Genomic DNA, 16,298 nt, shown 5'->3' with positions numbered 1-16,298 from the left:
TGTATGAGATAGAAAATGTTCACTCTTCTTTAATTTTTTGGAAGGGTTGTGTAGAATTAGCATAATTTCTTGCTTAAATATTTAGCACAATTCAGAGGAGAAGTCTCTTGAGTCTGGAGCTTTTTTGTGGAAAAGTTTAAACTTCCTACTTAATTTCTTTGCTACAGGGCTCTTAAATTCTCATATGCAGTTTGAAGGGCAATAGTTTCTGTGGATTTGAAACTCGAGGGTATAGAAAACAGTATCTGTGATTATGAGTTCTTAGGAAATGCTTTTATCTTCTCCTCCTCCTTCTCCATCCATAGCCACAAGTGAAGGCATAATTTGTCTGCTTCCTCTCTGGTATGACTTTTTTTTTTTCTTGTAGATGACTAATTTACAGTGTAGCTCTTTGGAATCCTATACATATGGTCCCTGACTTACAGTGGTTAGACTTATGATTTTTCAATGTTAGGATGTGTGAAAGCAATAAACATGCAATAGACACTGTATTTTAAGTACCCATACAACCATTCTGTTTTTCCCCTTTCAGTATAGCATTCAATAAATTACATAAGATATTCAACACTTTATTATAATGTAGGCTTTGTGTTAGCTGATTTTGTCCAACTGTAAGCTAATGTAAGTGTTCAGAACAAATTTAAAGTAGGCTAACCGAAGCTGTTATGTTCAGCAGATTAGGTGTATTCAATGCATTTCCAGCTTAACATATTTTTAACTTATGATGTTAACGTTTATTGTGATGTCAACCCCATTTTAAGTCAAGAAGCATCTGCATGTTTTTAGGAGCTGTTAGTTTTAATTCCCCATCTTTTGGGGGCCCAAAGTCTTGTTTTAAATGCTCTGACCAGACAATACATTTCCAGATGTGGCCAATGTCCCTAGAGCAGGTATCAGCTTCAGCATTTGTTTATCACTATAGATTTGTGTTCTCACAATTGTTTTACCTTCAGAAAGTTCTACTATCTCTTTGAAAGTTTAGCTATTTTTTAGCAGTATGACTTTAATGCTCTATACTGAATTCTAGGCAAAATGAAAGACACTTGTTTAGCATATTGCTGGAAACCACAGAAGAGTTTTTTTGTATTAAAAATAGTTTTATCTTCACATTTAACTTTCAGATATGTACACTCTTAATCTCAGTCCATTTCTCTCTAAAATTACTGAGTTCATGTCCTTTGTAGGGACATGGATGAAACCAGAAACCATCATTCTCAGCAAACTGACACAAGAACAGAAAACCAAACACTGCATGTTCTCACACATAAGTGGGTGTTGAACAATGAGAACACATAGGCACAGGAAGAGGAACATCACAGACCAGGGTCTTGGGAGTGGGGGGCTAGGGGAGGAATAGCAGGGGGTTGGAGAATTGGGGAGGTATAGCACTAGGAGAAATACCTAATGTAGATGATGGGGCAATGGATGTAGCAAACCACCAACATGGCATGTGTATACCTATGTAACAAACCTGCACAATCTGCACATGTACCCCAGAACTTAAAGTATAATGAAAACATTTAAAAATAAAATAAAATAAAATTGATCACACATCAATTATTTTATTTTATATAATAATTAGGTGTACACAAGAATTAACATAACTAATCCATAGCATGATGAGTTTTATAATATAAACATGTTTAGAGTGCTTTGAGAGCACTGGGAAAGGTATTTATTCAGGTAGTTTTCAAGGAAGACTTTCAAGAGTTGACATAAGCTGAATGAGAGCTAAAAGAAATTGCAAAACCATAGGCCAGAGAGGCATGAGAAACATGTTATATTTAGGGAACGGCGATATATTCTGTCTCTGGACCATAGCATATATATGAAAGACTAGTCAGAGAAGACACTAGAGAGGTAGAAAAGGACATCAGATCTTATAGTACAGGTTCTTGCTAAGAATTTTGGACTTCACTGTGGAGAAGCTTATAAACAAGGTAGTAACAACAGAAAATAAATACCTACTAGAGGATTAACATTAGCAAGTTGCTGAGGACGGATACAAACTATATAATTTTCTTTTTCTAATAAATAGGACCTCAGGCTCAGGCTACAGACCTGGGAATAGTTTCTTCTCCTCTTAACACCAATATGTAAGTATCTAAGGAATTATGTGTAATCATAAATAAAAATTTTAATGATTACATAAGAGTGCTGCTCATAAGCAAATGATTACATGGAATCCTCAATTTTTGTAGTTCTACTTGGATTTAGTGAAATTTAGTCTTTTGCAGACTTTCAGCACTAACTTAAGTTGTAGACAAACTGAATCTTTGTCCTTCCCTTTCTTTATCTCCATATCTCCTCTGTAGTTCTATAATCCACCTATTGTCAGGGTCTCCATGCCACTTTGAAGTGTATCTTCATCATAGCTTTCTTCAGGTAATTTCTCATAATCTGTATTTATTTCTTTGCCTTTCTTTTCTTTGAAATAGCTACCATTCCTTATGCTTTTTGAGACTATTGGCTTTCTAATACTGGTAATATAGTTTACTCTTTAGTATTAATGACTTAATCAGTTATCCCCCACCCTAAAGGGTATTTTGCAGATTAATACAAAATAATAATCTCTAATAGTAGAATAGTAGAAGAGATATTTGTTAAGCCCAGGGACTTTTCACTCCTCAAACCTTAGTGACCACCTATTTTGTTGATGTTTATATCTGTTTTTCTCAACTCAAGAAAAGAGAGAGAGGAAAACATGAATCTAAGTAATAGCAATGAGTTATTTTACACCCATGCCACAATATTTTTAAAAAATCAGCAAGACAAATGAAGTCTAGGAAAGACTTTACAAACCCCAAATTCCCATGAAGATGATTGAGTAAAATAAGTTGTGAGTGATGGCAAATGATCTTGACATGTTCAGACCAGCCTTCTTGAAATAATAATTTTTACCTTAAGACAGATAAATACCAGTTTGTTCGACTTATTGAGTATTCATGTGATACATAACACAGTAAGAGATGCAGAAGGAAGGAAACTGACTTGTCTAGTTCAAAGCAATAAAACTTGATGACCGTATGTAGACTACATGTAAAATAACATTGCTTATTTTATTTATTGGATGCATACATTTTTATTTACTGGAAATATAAATACATACCTCTTTACAGAAAAGGTTATAAGAGGCTCATAATATAGTTGTAAAAAGTGCATTTTTATCTTCTTCAACACAAGAATGTAGAACTACAAAAATCACTTGAATATTCCATAGCAAGCGTTTTGGATATTCTTTCCTTATAAATCTTAGCTTGGTGAAAAATAAAAATCTCTTTATCTTACCTGGAGCTTCTTACCTCTTCTCCAAAAGCATACACAGAGATCCAAATAAAGAGTAAAGACACATATGACACACTCCTGTTGTTCAGGTTTAACTCTGAGTTTTATAGGAGTTTGCTGTGGAAGTCTCACATCTATTCCATCATTTCTTTCTCTTCTCTCACTTATTGCTTAGTTTTCTTGTATCTGTTCAGCTGTTTAATGTTACAAAAGATTTATAAAATAGAGATGAAAATTCAGTACCAAAAGAATGAAAATAAAGAAAATATAACAGCAGTGGGAGTAAAGTTGCAATAATTCAGCATTGCACTTAGGTGATGAGTAAGCGTGTATTACAGGGAAGGTATAAGGAGTAACAGAGTGAAGAAAGCAATAAATCTATTATCCTGAAGACTGTGGTTAAAACTTGTAGTTTATTTATTGGCTAATAGTCTGATGGTTTTTAGTGCAAGTACAATGGTCAAATTAGCATACATAATGAGTAAGTTTGACAATGATATATAGGAAAGATTGAAAGAAAGAAACTCAGAATCAGTTATCAAAGTCCATTAGTGGCATGCACAAAGGCTTCATTTGCCATTAGAGAGAAGTAGGCACTATCCAAAAGACTTTAGATGGGGATTTATTTATCAAACATTTATTGAGAACCTACTATGTTCAAACTATAATGCTAGATCTTAGGCAGGTACCAAGATAAAACCATGTTTCTATGATTTCAGGGTATTATCTTTGAAGGATATTATGAAGCTGAAGCGAGGGGATAAAAATAAGACGAATTAAAACACCAAAACCTATTGCTATTACCTAGGCTCACTGTTTTTCCTAAATAAGTGCTCTCTGGAACGCTGCAAGTCTTTGATTAATTCTCTAGAGTTCCAGAAACTATAATTCTGGTCATTTTTCTTTTGCCATTTACTCATTATTTTTTTTGGAGGAATGAATATCTGAGATACTTACTCTGCCATTTCTGCTGATGCCATGCTTTATCCGGTTAATAAAATTGTTTTCTAATAGTCATTAATAAAGCTTTTTCAGTTTTCAGATTAAATTTACATGTAGGCCTTTGTACTTTGGGTCTGTGTTGCATGCTTTTGGAGCAGAAAGTCTATTGGGAACTGGTATCAATGAATACATAGAACTCCTTGAGTTATGTTTTATGCCAACGATATAACATGAAGAAAACAGAAAAATGAATCTGAATGCATTAGGTTGCAGAATATCTAAGAGAAAAACCTGTGGAAACTTGGGTTGACCTAAGAAACCAGATCCTAGAAAAACAAATGAGGGCAAATGATAGAGAACATATCACTGACATCAGCTTCCATGCTCCTAGTTGCATACTGCAAAAAGGTACTAGTCTAAGGATAGACTGTTGTCACAAAACCCATTTTATGAACTGGACCCAGTGAAGTTTTTTTTTCCTGCCAAAATATAGGACGTAGTTTTCAGTCTGCCTATTTCTTAAAATTGAATTATAAACCTTGGGGAAAATGTAAATTTAATCATGTGGAGTACAGGCCTAAAAGGAGTGTACTTAAGAAAGTAGAAAGAAAAAAGAAACAGTTCAAATCAGCAAAAATATAAGAAAATAAATCAGACTTCAGTTTTAGAACTTGTTTTAATAAATATTTATTTTATTTTCTATTATGTTTATGATTGAGCTATACTTTTTTTTGGAATTCAGAATATTTTTATTTCATTAGTGTGTGATGGTAAATGTAATAACACATGATAGAATATTGTCATACACAGAAAAGGAATGCATCTAAACTGGTATTAAATATAGCTAGATATCCATGATTTTAACCCATAGTTATTGAATAATCATTCACTATTTTCTTCCTGCCATGGAATATGGGGAGGGAATGGTAGAACTATAGCATTTCAAAGAGTAAATAAATGACAATCAGAAAGTTCTGGTCAGATGCCTTGCTGCTCTATCAGACCTTTTAACAGTCAGAAGAAACTCAACTGCCCCCTCCCTGCAAATCCTATATCCTTTTTCAGAGAAACCAAAGTGGGCATGGCTAAGGTGTGTTAAAAGAACAAAGATCAGAGAGGTACATTGTTTATGCTGTAGCTATAAGTCTGTTCCCATGAGTAATAAAGTACATTTCTAAAACTAGAGGCCAATCTAGGGAAAAAGTAAAATAGAAGGATTGGAAAAAATGGTATATTCTTCATTTTGAATTTCTATAGAAAAACTCTTAGATACAACAAAATGATTCAATGATCAGAAATTTTAGAAAAAAGTTTTATAAATTCTTGACTCTATAATAAACAAATGATCAACCTTTCTCTACAGGAAAAAGAACTCACCACAAAATTCCTTTCAAGAAAAAGTATGTATCATAAAATCCACTGACAAAACAACATATTAGTCTTACTTTCTGATACATCATAATAGAATATATTGTGTTAACTAGAAAACTAGGAGTCATCCATTGATATTTGTTGGTCTTCTTCTTCGTTCTTTTTTCTTCTTTGAAGTTCCTTTTCAGTTAATTCTTATACTTTTCTGTGGTCCAAAGTTGTTATCAAAAATAATATTAGGCCTTCAAGATGAGATCTCATGGGTATAGAATGGTAAAATATTAAGGGATCTAGCCATCACAGGAAGAGAATGAAATACCACAAGCCTATTCTATCATGGGAAGCTATATCGATATGCCCTTCCAGATCTTGTTGGTGAACTCAGTAGTAGATGAGTTGAGATGCTTGGATCTGTCTTTAGCAGTTTTGTGAAAAGGGACCTCATCACCTATTGGCTGAGACTTGGAACAGGCAAAGATAAGGTAGTATATTTTTATGAGACCTAATTTGGATCTAGACTGAACACACAGGAAAGAGAAAGCACTTGTGGAACAATACATATCCTGACACACTATTTAACATGGCCACTTGCTCAATTCATAGAATATGCAGCAAATACGAAAGCTTTGACCCAAGGGAATATTTTTCAGTTTAATGTTGTAACAGAAAGAAAGTGAAAACTGGGATTTCATCTGTCATATTTCACTACAAAGAAAACTTTAGAAATAGATGCCTCTTTTATATATTAAGGTTGGAATCGCTTTGCCACAACTAGCCTAAGAGTAATAATGTAGGTTATTGTTTATCATCTCTTGTAATAAGAAAAATAACATATATTGAATGTCTTAGTTTATAATTTATATGTGTTGTAGTTGATTTAGAATAATTATCTTCTCTGTAAATATTTAGGTTTTATTCTTAAATATTTGATTTAGAGTATTTAAGACAAGTATTTTATAACAGACTGTCATCTTAAAATATGTGTCATAACCACTAACCCATTGCTTATACAATAAGTTAAAAATATTGGGGGTATATTTGGGGATTACAGCTGAATAAAATGGCCTTTCCTCAGATGCTCCTCAAATGCTTTGAAATGGGCCGTGAGGGAGTGTGGCATATACATGTTAACTTTTCTTTGAATATTTCTCTGAAATATGAATCACTTCAGACTAATTTAGACAATATTTTGGGTGTGAGCAGCCTAGTTACAGGAATCTTATTTACACAAAGATTTACATGTCAGCCTTCTAAGCTTTGCTGCCAATTACTTGTGTTTACAGCCTGTATGCTTTAAGAGTTTTAACAATTTGAAAACAGAGTACTACTTTATTATAAGTAAGAGTTTTGTAAGCACAAAATACATTTGCAGTTGGTAAGTAGAGGTTTATAGAACTCTACAGATGCATTTGTTTCTATCCATGGTCCAGTACAAATCTATGACAGCACCATTGGTCACTAAGGAAATGGTTATTCAAACCTGGTTCTTAGTTCCAGCTCAGTAATAGTCTAACTTTCTTAATCTGGCTCAGCCCTCCCTACTCTTTGATTCCCAAATCTAGCTTGGCTTTTATGTTCTATCTAAATTAATATGTTACCTTACTTTATTATCTGTTCTCAGCTTTCCTAGCTAAGGCAATTTGTATTTACACTTGTTTGTTAGGTAAAAAGCTCATCAATCTATATAAAGCATGAGCTTTTATTTTTACCTATCAAATAATTCTTAATAATTAACTTTGGTCATTGCTATATATATATAGACTACAGGCTCACCCTTTCAGCAGGGACTGGAAGAGAGAATGATTTGTGCTCCTTCCCCATATCTCAGTTAGACAGATGCTTCTGAAAGCAACCAAATATTTTGGCTGCATCTGTTTTGAGAAATATTTTATGACAAATATTTAATGATCTTAAAAATCAGCTGGATCATAAAGATTATACATTTTCTTTCCAAAATATTTGCACGCTATGTGCCTATACAACAATTTGGTAATTTTTTTAAACAAAAAATCATTTATCCTGATAATAAATGCCAAGAGTAAAAGAAACTTCTGAGAGACTGTGAATAAAATAAATCTTAAACACTCACAAAAAAATACTTCAGTGTAGTGCAGAATAAACAAACTAGAAATTCATCTGAAATTCTAAATTTCTAATTTTTTTTTTTTTTTTTTTTACTATTTTCTTCCATAAACCATATTGGTATTCCACCTATACATTGCTTGATATAAAAATTCGATGTTACCTGCTGTCTTCAAAACATAGAGTAAGTTGTTACATGACTTTGTTTTCATCCCTGCTTACTTCATTTCTAGGCAACTTGTGAAGAACCAAATATTATAATTCAGGATAACTTTCTTTTCACCTTTGGATCAGGATAGTAACTAAGACAAAAATTAGCACATTTAGTTTTTCTTATCAATTAGTTGCTTAAGCTTTTTATTTGCCTTTTATAAAGTGTCTTTTAATAAAAATTTTGAAAAATTTTAGAAGCTTCTGCATGTCGATAGGCATCCCTAGATGAGACTATTTTGGGAGCCTTCATTTTCAAATGTACTTCTTTGGTGCAGTGTTGTTTATTTGAAGCATTCGACATTTGAAACTTCAGTGAGATTTTGCCATTTCTGTGCATGTGTCCTTATAGTAGAACGATTTCGTAGAGATTTCGCCCACTTTTGAATGGGCTTGTTTGTTTTTGTCTTGTAAATCTGTTTTAGTTCTTTGTAGATTCTGGATATCAGCCCTCTGTCAGATGGGTAGATTGCAAAAATTGTTTCCCATTCTGTTGGTTGCCGATTCACTCTAATGACTATTTCTCTTGCTGTGCAGAAGCTGTGAAGTTTGATTAGGTCCCATTTGTCTATTTTGGCTTTTGTTGCCAATGCTTTTGGTGTTTTGGTCATGAAGTCCTTGCCTATGCTTATGTCCTGAATGGTTTTGCCTACGTTTTCTTCTTGGGTTTTTATGGTGTTAGGCCTTATGTTTAAGTCTTTAATCCATCTGGAGTTAATCTTAGTGTAAGGTGTCAGGGAGGGGTCCAGTTTCTGCTTTCTGCACATGGCTAGCCAGTTTTCCCAAGACCATTTATTTAACAGGGACTCCTTTCCCCATTGCTTGTTTTTGTGAGGTTTGTCAAAGATCAGATGGTTGTAGATGTGTGGCGTCGCCTCCGAGGCCTCTGTTCTGTTCCCTTGGTCTATATCCCTGTTTTGGGAAAATCAGTGTTCGAAATAAATTGTAGAATATGTTTAGTTTCTCCTTTTGTATAAAAATAGAGCACGCTTTGCATAACCCATAGCGAAATAACATTTTGAGAAACTAAAAACAAAAAGGATATACGTATGTGTGAAAGTAAATATTTATACACAGTCTGCGAAATGTGAGTGTAAGCACTTGTAAATATCTAGAAGAGTACACAAGGACAGGGAGGGGTGCTGAGAGGAGGTACGGGGCAGGGACAGAGGGACTTCCCTGTGCCACACTGTTTGAATTCTGAAGGGTACATACACACCCTCATTGACCTGTGCTACCGGCCTCTGGCTAAAGAGGGCGCTGTAGCCACCAAAGTCTTGTGAATAAATCAAGCCTCTCAGTAAGCCTGCGCGGCTAGGCCCTCACAACCGATATGCCTAATAGCGAGACGCCGGAGCTCTGCGTGGCTGGCTTCCGAGTCTCTTTCGGTCTCGGGTCTTATCCTGTTAATAGCACTGAGGGTGGCGGACTTGCGCTTTTGGCCGGTTTGGCATTGGGTACGTGGCTTTCGGGACCCACATGAGCCAATGGCACCATCCCCGCAGTGGCTGGGGCCTGGGACGCGGCTTTCCTGGACACTCCTCGGTGCAGAAGAAGAGCGGAAACCACATTCCTACAAGGTAATATGTCTTGGTCCCTTGGCATGGCGTTTCCAGCTCGTGGCTTCTGGGCGTGGACTTCATCTGTTGTGGTCTCTGCATCTCACTTTTGCTGTTGCAAGCTTGGCTTGTCCGCCCCTTGCTTTGAGGCTTTGACCCTCTTCGCCGCCTGCTGTAGCTGAAAGGGGGAATGTCTGTGATGTCCTGTGATTTCTCCTTATTCTTGTAAAAGTGAGGTTCTGGGCCGGGCGCGGTGGCTCAAGCCTGTAATCTCAGCACTTTGGGAGGCCGAGGCGGGTGGATCACGAGGTCAAGAGATCGAGACCATCCTGGTCAACATGCTGAAAGCCTGTCTGTATTAAAAATAGAAAAAATTAGCTGGCCATGGTGGTGCGTGCCTATAATCCCAGCTACTCAGGAGACTGAGGCAGTAGAATTGCCTGAACCCAGGAGGCAGAGGTTGTGGTGAGCCGAGATCACGCTATTGCACTCCAGCCTGGGTAACAAGAGCGAAACTCCTTCTCAGAAAAAGAAAAAAAAATCTTCCGGGCGCGGTGTCTCATGCCTGTATTTCCAGCTTCTCCGGAGGCTGAGGCAGGAGAATTGCTTGAACCCAGGAGGCGGAGTTTCCGTTTAGGGGAGATCGTGCCATTGCACTCCAGCATTGGTAACAAGAGGGAAACTTCGTCTCAAAAAAAAAAAAGAAAAAGAAAGAAATCATCCGGGCGCGATGGTTCACGCCTATAATTCCATATACTCAAAAGGCTGAGGCAGGAGAATTATTTGAATCCAGGAGGCGGTGGTTGCGGAGAGCCGAGATCGCGCCATTGCACTGCAGCCTGGGTAACAAGAGCGAAACCCTTCTCAAAAAAAAAAAAAAAAAAAAATCTTCCGGGCACGGTGAATCACGCCTGTAATTCCAGCTACTCTGGAGGCTGAGGCAGGAGAGTTGCTTGAACCCAGGAGGTGGAGGGTACGGTGTGCCGAGATCGTGCCACTCCACTCCAGCCTGGGTAATAAGAGTAAAGCACCTTCTGAAAAAAAAAAATAATAAATTAGAGAGATCATTGTCTACAATTGTCAAAACGAGGTTCTGGATAAATCTCCCCTGACCGGCCCTTTCATGAGATACAGTTTCCCTCTTTTCACCCAGGCCGGAGCGCAATGCTCTGATCTTGGCTCATTGCAACTCTGCCGCCTTGGTTGAAGCAATTCTCCTGTCTCAGGCTCCCAAGTAGCTGGGTTTACAGGTGTCCACCACCGTGTCCAGCTAATTTTCTTTCTTTTTAACTTAAAATTTAAATTTATTTTTATTTGATTTTTAAGAACAACAAAGAAAATATGGAATGCTTCATGAATTTGCATGTCATCCTTGCGCAGAGGCCATGCTAATCTTCTCTGTATCATTCCAACCTTAGTGTATGTGCTGCAGAAGCCAGCACATACCCAGGTAATTTTTTAATTTATTATATTTTATTATTATTATTATTATTTTACAAAGAATGGGTTTCACTATGTTGTTAAGGCTAGTCTTGAACCTCTGGCCTCATGATCCTTCCACCACAGCATTCCAAAGTGCCAGGATTAGACGTGTGGGCCACCGTGACCAACTAAATTTTTGTGTTTTTTTTTTTTTTTTTTTTTTTTTTTAAAGACGAGGTTTCACCATGTTGGTCAGGCTGGTCTTGAACTCCCGACCTCAGGTGATTCGCCTGCCTTGACCTCCAAAGACTTTGGATTACAGGCCTGAGTCACTAGGCCTGGCCAATTTTTTATTTTTATTAGAGACCAGTTTTCACCATGTTGTCCGGCCGGTTTGAACCCCTGACATCAGGTGATCCACCGCCTGTGCCTCACAAAGTGCTGGGATTATAGGCAAGAGCCTCCATGCCCAGCCCTGTAAATCTTCTAATCTACAAACCTTCTCAAAAAGTCAGATTCTGGCCCGGCGCAGTGTGTCATGCCTGTAATCCCAACACTTTGGGAGGCAGAGACAGGTGGATCACGAGGTCAGCCGTTCAAGGCCAGCCTGACCAACATGGTGAAAGCCTGTCTCTCCTAAAATACAAAAATTAGCCAGATATGATAGTGTGCGTCTGTAATCCCAGCTACTCAGGAGGGTGAGGCAGGAGGATCGCTTGAACCCGGACAGCGGAGTTTGCAGTGAGCCGAGATCATGCCACTGCACTCCAGCCTGGGTGACAGAGCAAGAGTCTGTCTCAAAAAAAGGACGATTATATTTGTTTATTTTTTTTTTACGGAAATGATCTTGCTCTGTCCCTCAGACTGGAGTGCAGTGGTGCAATGGTAGCTTACTGCAGCCTCCCACTTCTAGGTCTTAAGCAATCTTCCCACCTCAGCTTCCTGAGTAGCTAGGACTACAGGTGCACAGCACCACACTCAGCTAAAATTTCCTTGAGATGGGATCTTGTTCTGTCACCTGGCTGGTTTCAAACTCCTAGCCTCAAACGATATTCCTTTCTCGGTCTCCCAAAATGCTGGGATTTCAGGGGTGAGCCACTGTGCCCAGTGTAAACTTTATTATTTAATTATTTCTTTTTTTATTTACTTTGGAGACAGAGTTTTGTTCTTGTTGCCTAGGCTGCAGTACGGTTTCAGGATCTTGGCTCACTGCAAACTCTGCCTCCCCAGTTCAAATGATTCTCTTCCCTCAGCCTCCTGAGGAGCTGAGATTACAGGTCCTCGCCACCATGCTCAACAAACTTTTTTGTATTTTTAGAAGAGATGGGTTTCATCATGTTGGCCAGGCTACTTTCGAACTGTGGACCTCAGGTGTTCCACTCACCTCAGTCTTCCAAAGTCCATGTATAATGGGCGTGAGCCGTCACACCCAGCCTTAACTTTATTTATTTTTTAATTTATTATTATTCTTTAAAGACGGGGTTTCACCGTGTTGGTCAGGCTGGTCTTGATCCCACAACCTCAGGTGTTCCGCCCACCTTGGTCTCCAAAGTGCTTGGATAAACGGCATGAGTCACCATGCCCGGCCAACTTTATTTTTAAAAATCAGAGATATTGGACTGGATGCCGGGGCTCAAGCCAGTAATCCCAGCACTTTGGGTGGCCGAAGTGGGCAGATCACCTGAGGTCAATAGTTAAAGATAAGCCTGGCCGTCCTGGTGAAACCCCATCTTATTAAAAAAGAGAAATTCTGCCGGGTGCGCTGGCTCACGCCTGTATTCCCAACACTTTGGGAGGCTGAGGCGGGTGGATCACGAGGTCAAGAGATCAAGACCATCCTGGTCAACATGGTGAAAGCCCGTCTCTACTAAAAATACAAAAAATTAGCTGGACATGGTGGCACTTGCCTGTAATCCCAGCTACTCAGGAGGCTGGGGCAGGAGAATTGCCTGAACCCAGGAGGAGGAGGTTGCTGTGAGCCGAGATCGTGCCATTGTACTCCAGCCTGGGTAACGAGCGAAACTCCGTCTCAAAAGAAAAAAAATTATCTGGGCACGGTTGCTCACTCCTGTAATTCCAGATACTTGGGAGACTGAGGCAGGAGAATTGCTTGAACCCAGGAAGCGGAGTTTGCTTGAGGCTATATCGCGCCATTGCACTCCAGCCTGGGTACCAAGAGCAAAACAGCATCTTAAAAAAAAAAAAAAAAAAAAATCTTCCTGGCGCGGTGGTTCACGCCTGTAATTCCAGCTACCCGGGGCGCTGAAGCAGGGATATTGCTTGAACCCAGGAGGCTGAGGTTGCGGTGGGCCGAGTTCACGCCATTGCACTGCAGCCTGGGAAACAAGAGCAAAACTCGGTCTCAAAAAAAAAAAAAAAATCATCCCGGCGCGGTGTCTCTGACCTGTAATTCCAACTACACAGGAGGCTGAGGCAGGAGAATTGTTTGAACCCAGGAGGCAGATTTTGTGGTGAGCCGACATCGCGACATTGCACTGCAGCCTGGGTAACAAGAGCGAAACTCGGTCTCCAAAAAAAAAAAAAAAAAAAAAAAATCCCCGCGCGGTGTCTCTCGCCTGTAATTCCAGCTACACGGGAGGCTGAGGCAGGAGAATTCCTTGAACGCAGGAGGCGGTGCTTCTGTTGAGGCGAGACCATGCCATTGCACTCCAGCCTGGGTAACAAGAGCGAAACTGCGTTTCAAAAAAAAAGAAAAAAATTCTTCCTGGCGCGGTGGCTCACACCTGTAATTCCAGCTACACGGGAGGCTGAGGCAGGAGAATTGCTTGGACCCAGGAGGCGGAGGTTGCGGTGAGGCGAGATCACGCCATTGCACTCCAGCCTGGTTAACAAGAGGGAAACTGGGTCTCAAAAAAAAAAAAAATATATCATCCCGGCGCCGTGTCTCTCGCCTGTAATTCTAGCTACACGGGAGGCTGAGGCAGGAGAATTGCTTGAACCCAGGAGGTAGAGGTTGCGGTGAGCCGAGATCGCGCCATTGCAGTGCAGCTTGGGTAACAAGAGCGAAACTGCGTCTCAAAAAAAAAAAATCTTTCGGGCGCAGTGGCCCACGTCTGCAATCGCAGCATTTTGGGAGGCCAAAGTGGGTGGATCACCTGAGGTCAATAGTTAAATATCAGCCTAGAAGTCATGGTGAAACCCCATCTTATTAAGAAAAAGAAAATTTGCCGGGTGCTGTGGCTCACGCGTGTAATCCCAGCACTTTGGGAGGCTGAGGCGCGTGGATTACGAGATCCAGTGTTCGAGACCATCCTGGTCAACATGCTGAAAGCCCGTCTCTACTAAAAATACAACAAATTTGCTGGGCATGGTGGCGCGTGCCTATAATCCCAGCTACTCAGGAGGCTGAGGCAGGAGAATTTCCTGAACCCAGGAGGCGGAGGTTCTGGTGAGCTGAGATCCTGCCATTGCACTCCAGCCTGGGTAAGAAGAGCGAAACTGCGTCTCAAAAAAAAAAAAAAAAAAAAAAAATGTTACAGGCGCGATGGCTCACGCCTGTAATTCCAGCTATTCGGGAGGCTGAGGCAGGAGAATTGCTTGAACCCAGGAGGCGTAGGCTGGGTTGAGCCGAGATCGCGCCATTGCATTGTAACCTGGGTAACAAGAGCGAAACTCCGTCTCAAATAAATAAATAAATAAATAAATCTTCCGGGCGCAGTTGCTGACTCCTGTAATCCCAGCACTTTTTGAGGCTAAGGCGGGTCGATCACGACGTCAAGAGATCGAGAACATCCTGGTCAACATGGTGAAACGCCATCTCTACTAATACAAAAAATTACTTGGGCATGGTGGGTGTGTTTGTAATCCCATTTACTCAGGAGGCTGAGGCAGGAGAATTGCCTGAACCCAGGAGGCGGAGGTTGCGGTGAGCCGAGACGGTGCCATTGCACTGCAGCCTGGGTAACAAGAGAGTAACTCCTTCTCAGGAAAAGAAAAAAAAATTCTTCCGGGCGCTGTGGCTCACGCCTGTAATTCCAGCTACTCAGGAGGCTGAGGCAGGAGAATTGCATGAACCCAGGGGGCGGACGTTGCGGTGAGCAGAGATCGCGCCATTGCATTCCAGCGTGGTTAAGAAGAGTCAAACTCCGTCTCAAAAAAAAAAGAAAAACATACCTTCCTGGCGCCGTGGCTGACGCCTGTAATCCCAGCACTTTTGGAGGCTAAGGCGGGTGGATTACGAGGTCAAGAGATGGAGACGATAATGGTAAACATGGTGAAAGTCCGTCTCTACTAAACATACAAAAAAAAAAAAATAGCTGGGCATGGTGGCGCGTGCCTATAATCCCAGCTACTCAGGAGGCTGAGGCAGGAACATTGCCTGAACCCAGGAGGCAGAGGTTGCGGTGAGTCGAGATCGTGCCATTGCACTCCAGCCTGGGAACAACAGCGAAACTGCGTCTCAAACAAAAACAAACAAACAAAAAAAATCTTCCTGTCTCGGTGGCTCACGCCTGTAATTCCAGCTACTCGGTAGGCTGAGGCAAAAGAATTGGTGGAACCCAGGAGGCGGACGTTGTGGTGAGCGGAGATCGCGCCATTGCATTCCAGCCTGGGTAACAAGAGCGAAACTCCATCTCAAAAAAACAAACAAAAAAATATCTTCCAGGCGTGGTGGCTCACGCCTGTAATCCCAGCACTTTGGGAGGCTGAGGCGGGTGGATCACGACTTCAAGAGATCGAGAACATCCTGGTCAACATGGTGAAAGCCGGTCTCTACCAAAAATACAAAAAATTAGCTGGGCATGGTGGCGCGTGCCTGTAATCCCAGCTACTCAGGAGGCTGAGGCAGGAGAATTGCCTAAACCCAGGAGGCGGAGGTTGGGTTGAGCCGAGATCGTTCCATTGCACTCCAGCCTGGGTAACAAGAGCGAAACTCCTTCTCAAAAAAAGAAAAAAAAAAAATCTTCCAGGCGCGGTGGCTCACGCCTGTAATTCCAGCTACAGGGGAGGCTGAGTTAGCAGAATTGCTTGAACCCAGGAGGCCGAGGTTGCGGTGAGCTGAGATCACGCCATTGCACTGCAGCCTGGGTCACAAGAGCAAAACTTGGTGTCAAAAAAAAAAAAAAAAATCTTCCGTGCGTGGTGGCTGACGCCTGTAATCCCAACACTTTTTTAGACTAAGGCGTGTGGATCTTGACGTCAAGAGATCGAGAACATCCTGGTCAACATGATGAAAGCCCGTCACTACTAAAAATAGAAAAAATTAGCTGGTCATGTTGGCGCGTGTCTATAGTCCCAGCTACTCAGGAGGCTGAGGCAGGAGAATTGCCTGAACCCAGGAGGCAGAGGTTCCGGTGAGCCGAGATCGTGTCATTGCACTCCAGCCTGGGTAAGGAGAGCGAAACTCCATCTCAAAAAAAAAAAAAAAAATCATCCGGGCGTGGTGGCTCACGCCTGTAATTATAG

General features: G+C 40.5%; 1 non-coding gene across 1 annotated transcript; it reads right to left on the bottom strand.

Moving 5' to 3' along the window:
* Positions 1–10,784: 10,784 nt before the first annotated feature.
* On the bottom strand, positions 10,785–10,891 carry LOC135275823 (U6 spliceosomal RNA). Its single transcript, XR_010343394.1, has one exon. It is a non-coding gene; the product is annotated as a U6 spliceosomal RNA (small nuclear RNA).
* Positions 10,892–16,298: the final 5,407 nt, after the last annotated feature.

The sequence above is a fragment of the Aotus nancymaae genome, unplaced genomic scaffold (assembly GCF_030222135.1).
Source record: "Aotus nancymaae isolate 86718 unplaced genomic scaffold, 86718_ANA_hifiasm-v0.15.2.pri h1tg000018l, whole genome shotgun sequence".
Taxonomy (NCBI): Eukaryota; Metazoa; Chordata; class Mammalia; order Primates; family Aotidae; genus Aotus; species Aotus nancymaae.
This window is presented reverse-complemented; position numbering and strand designations above follow the sequence as displayed.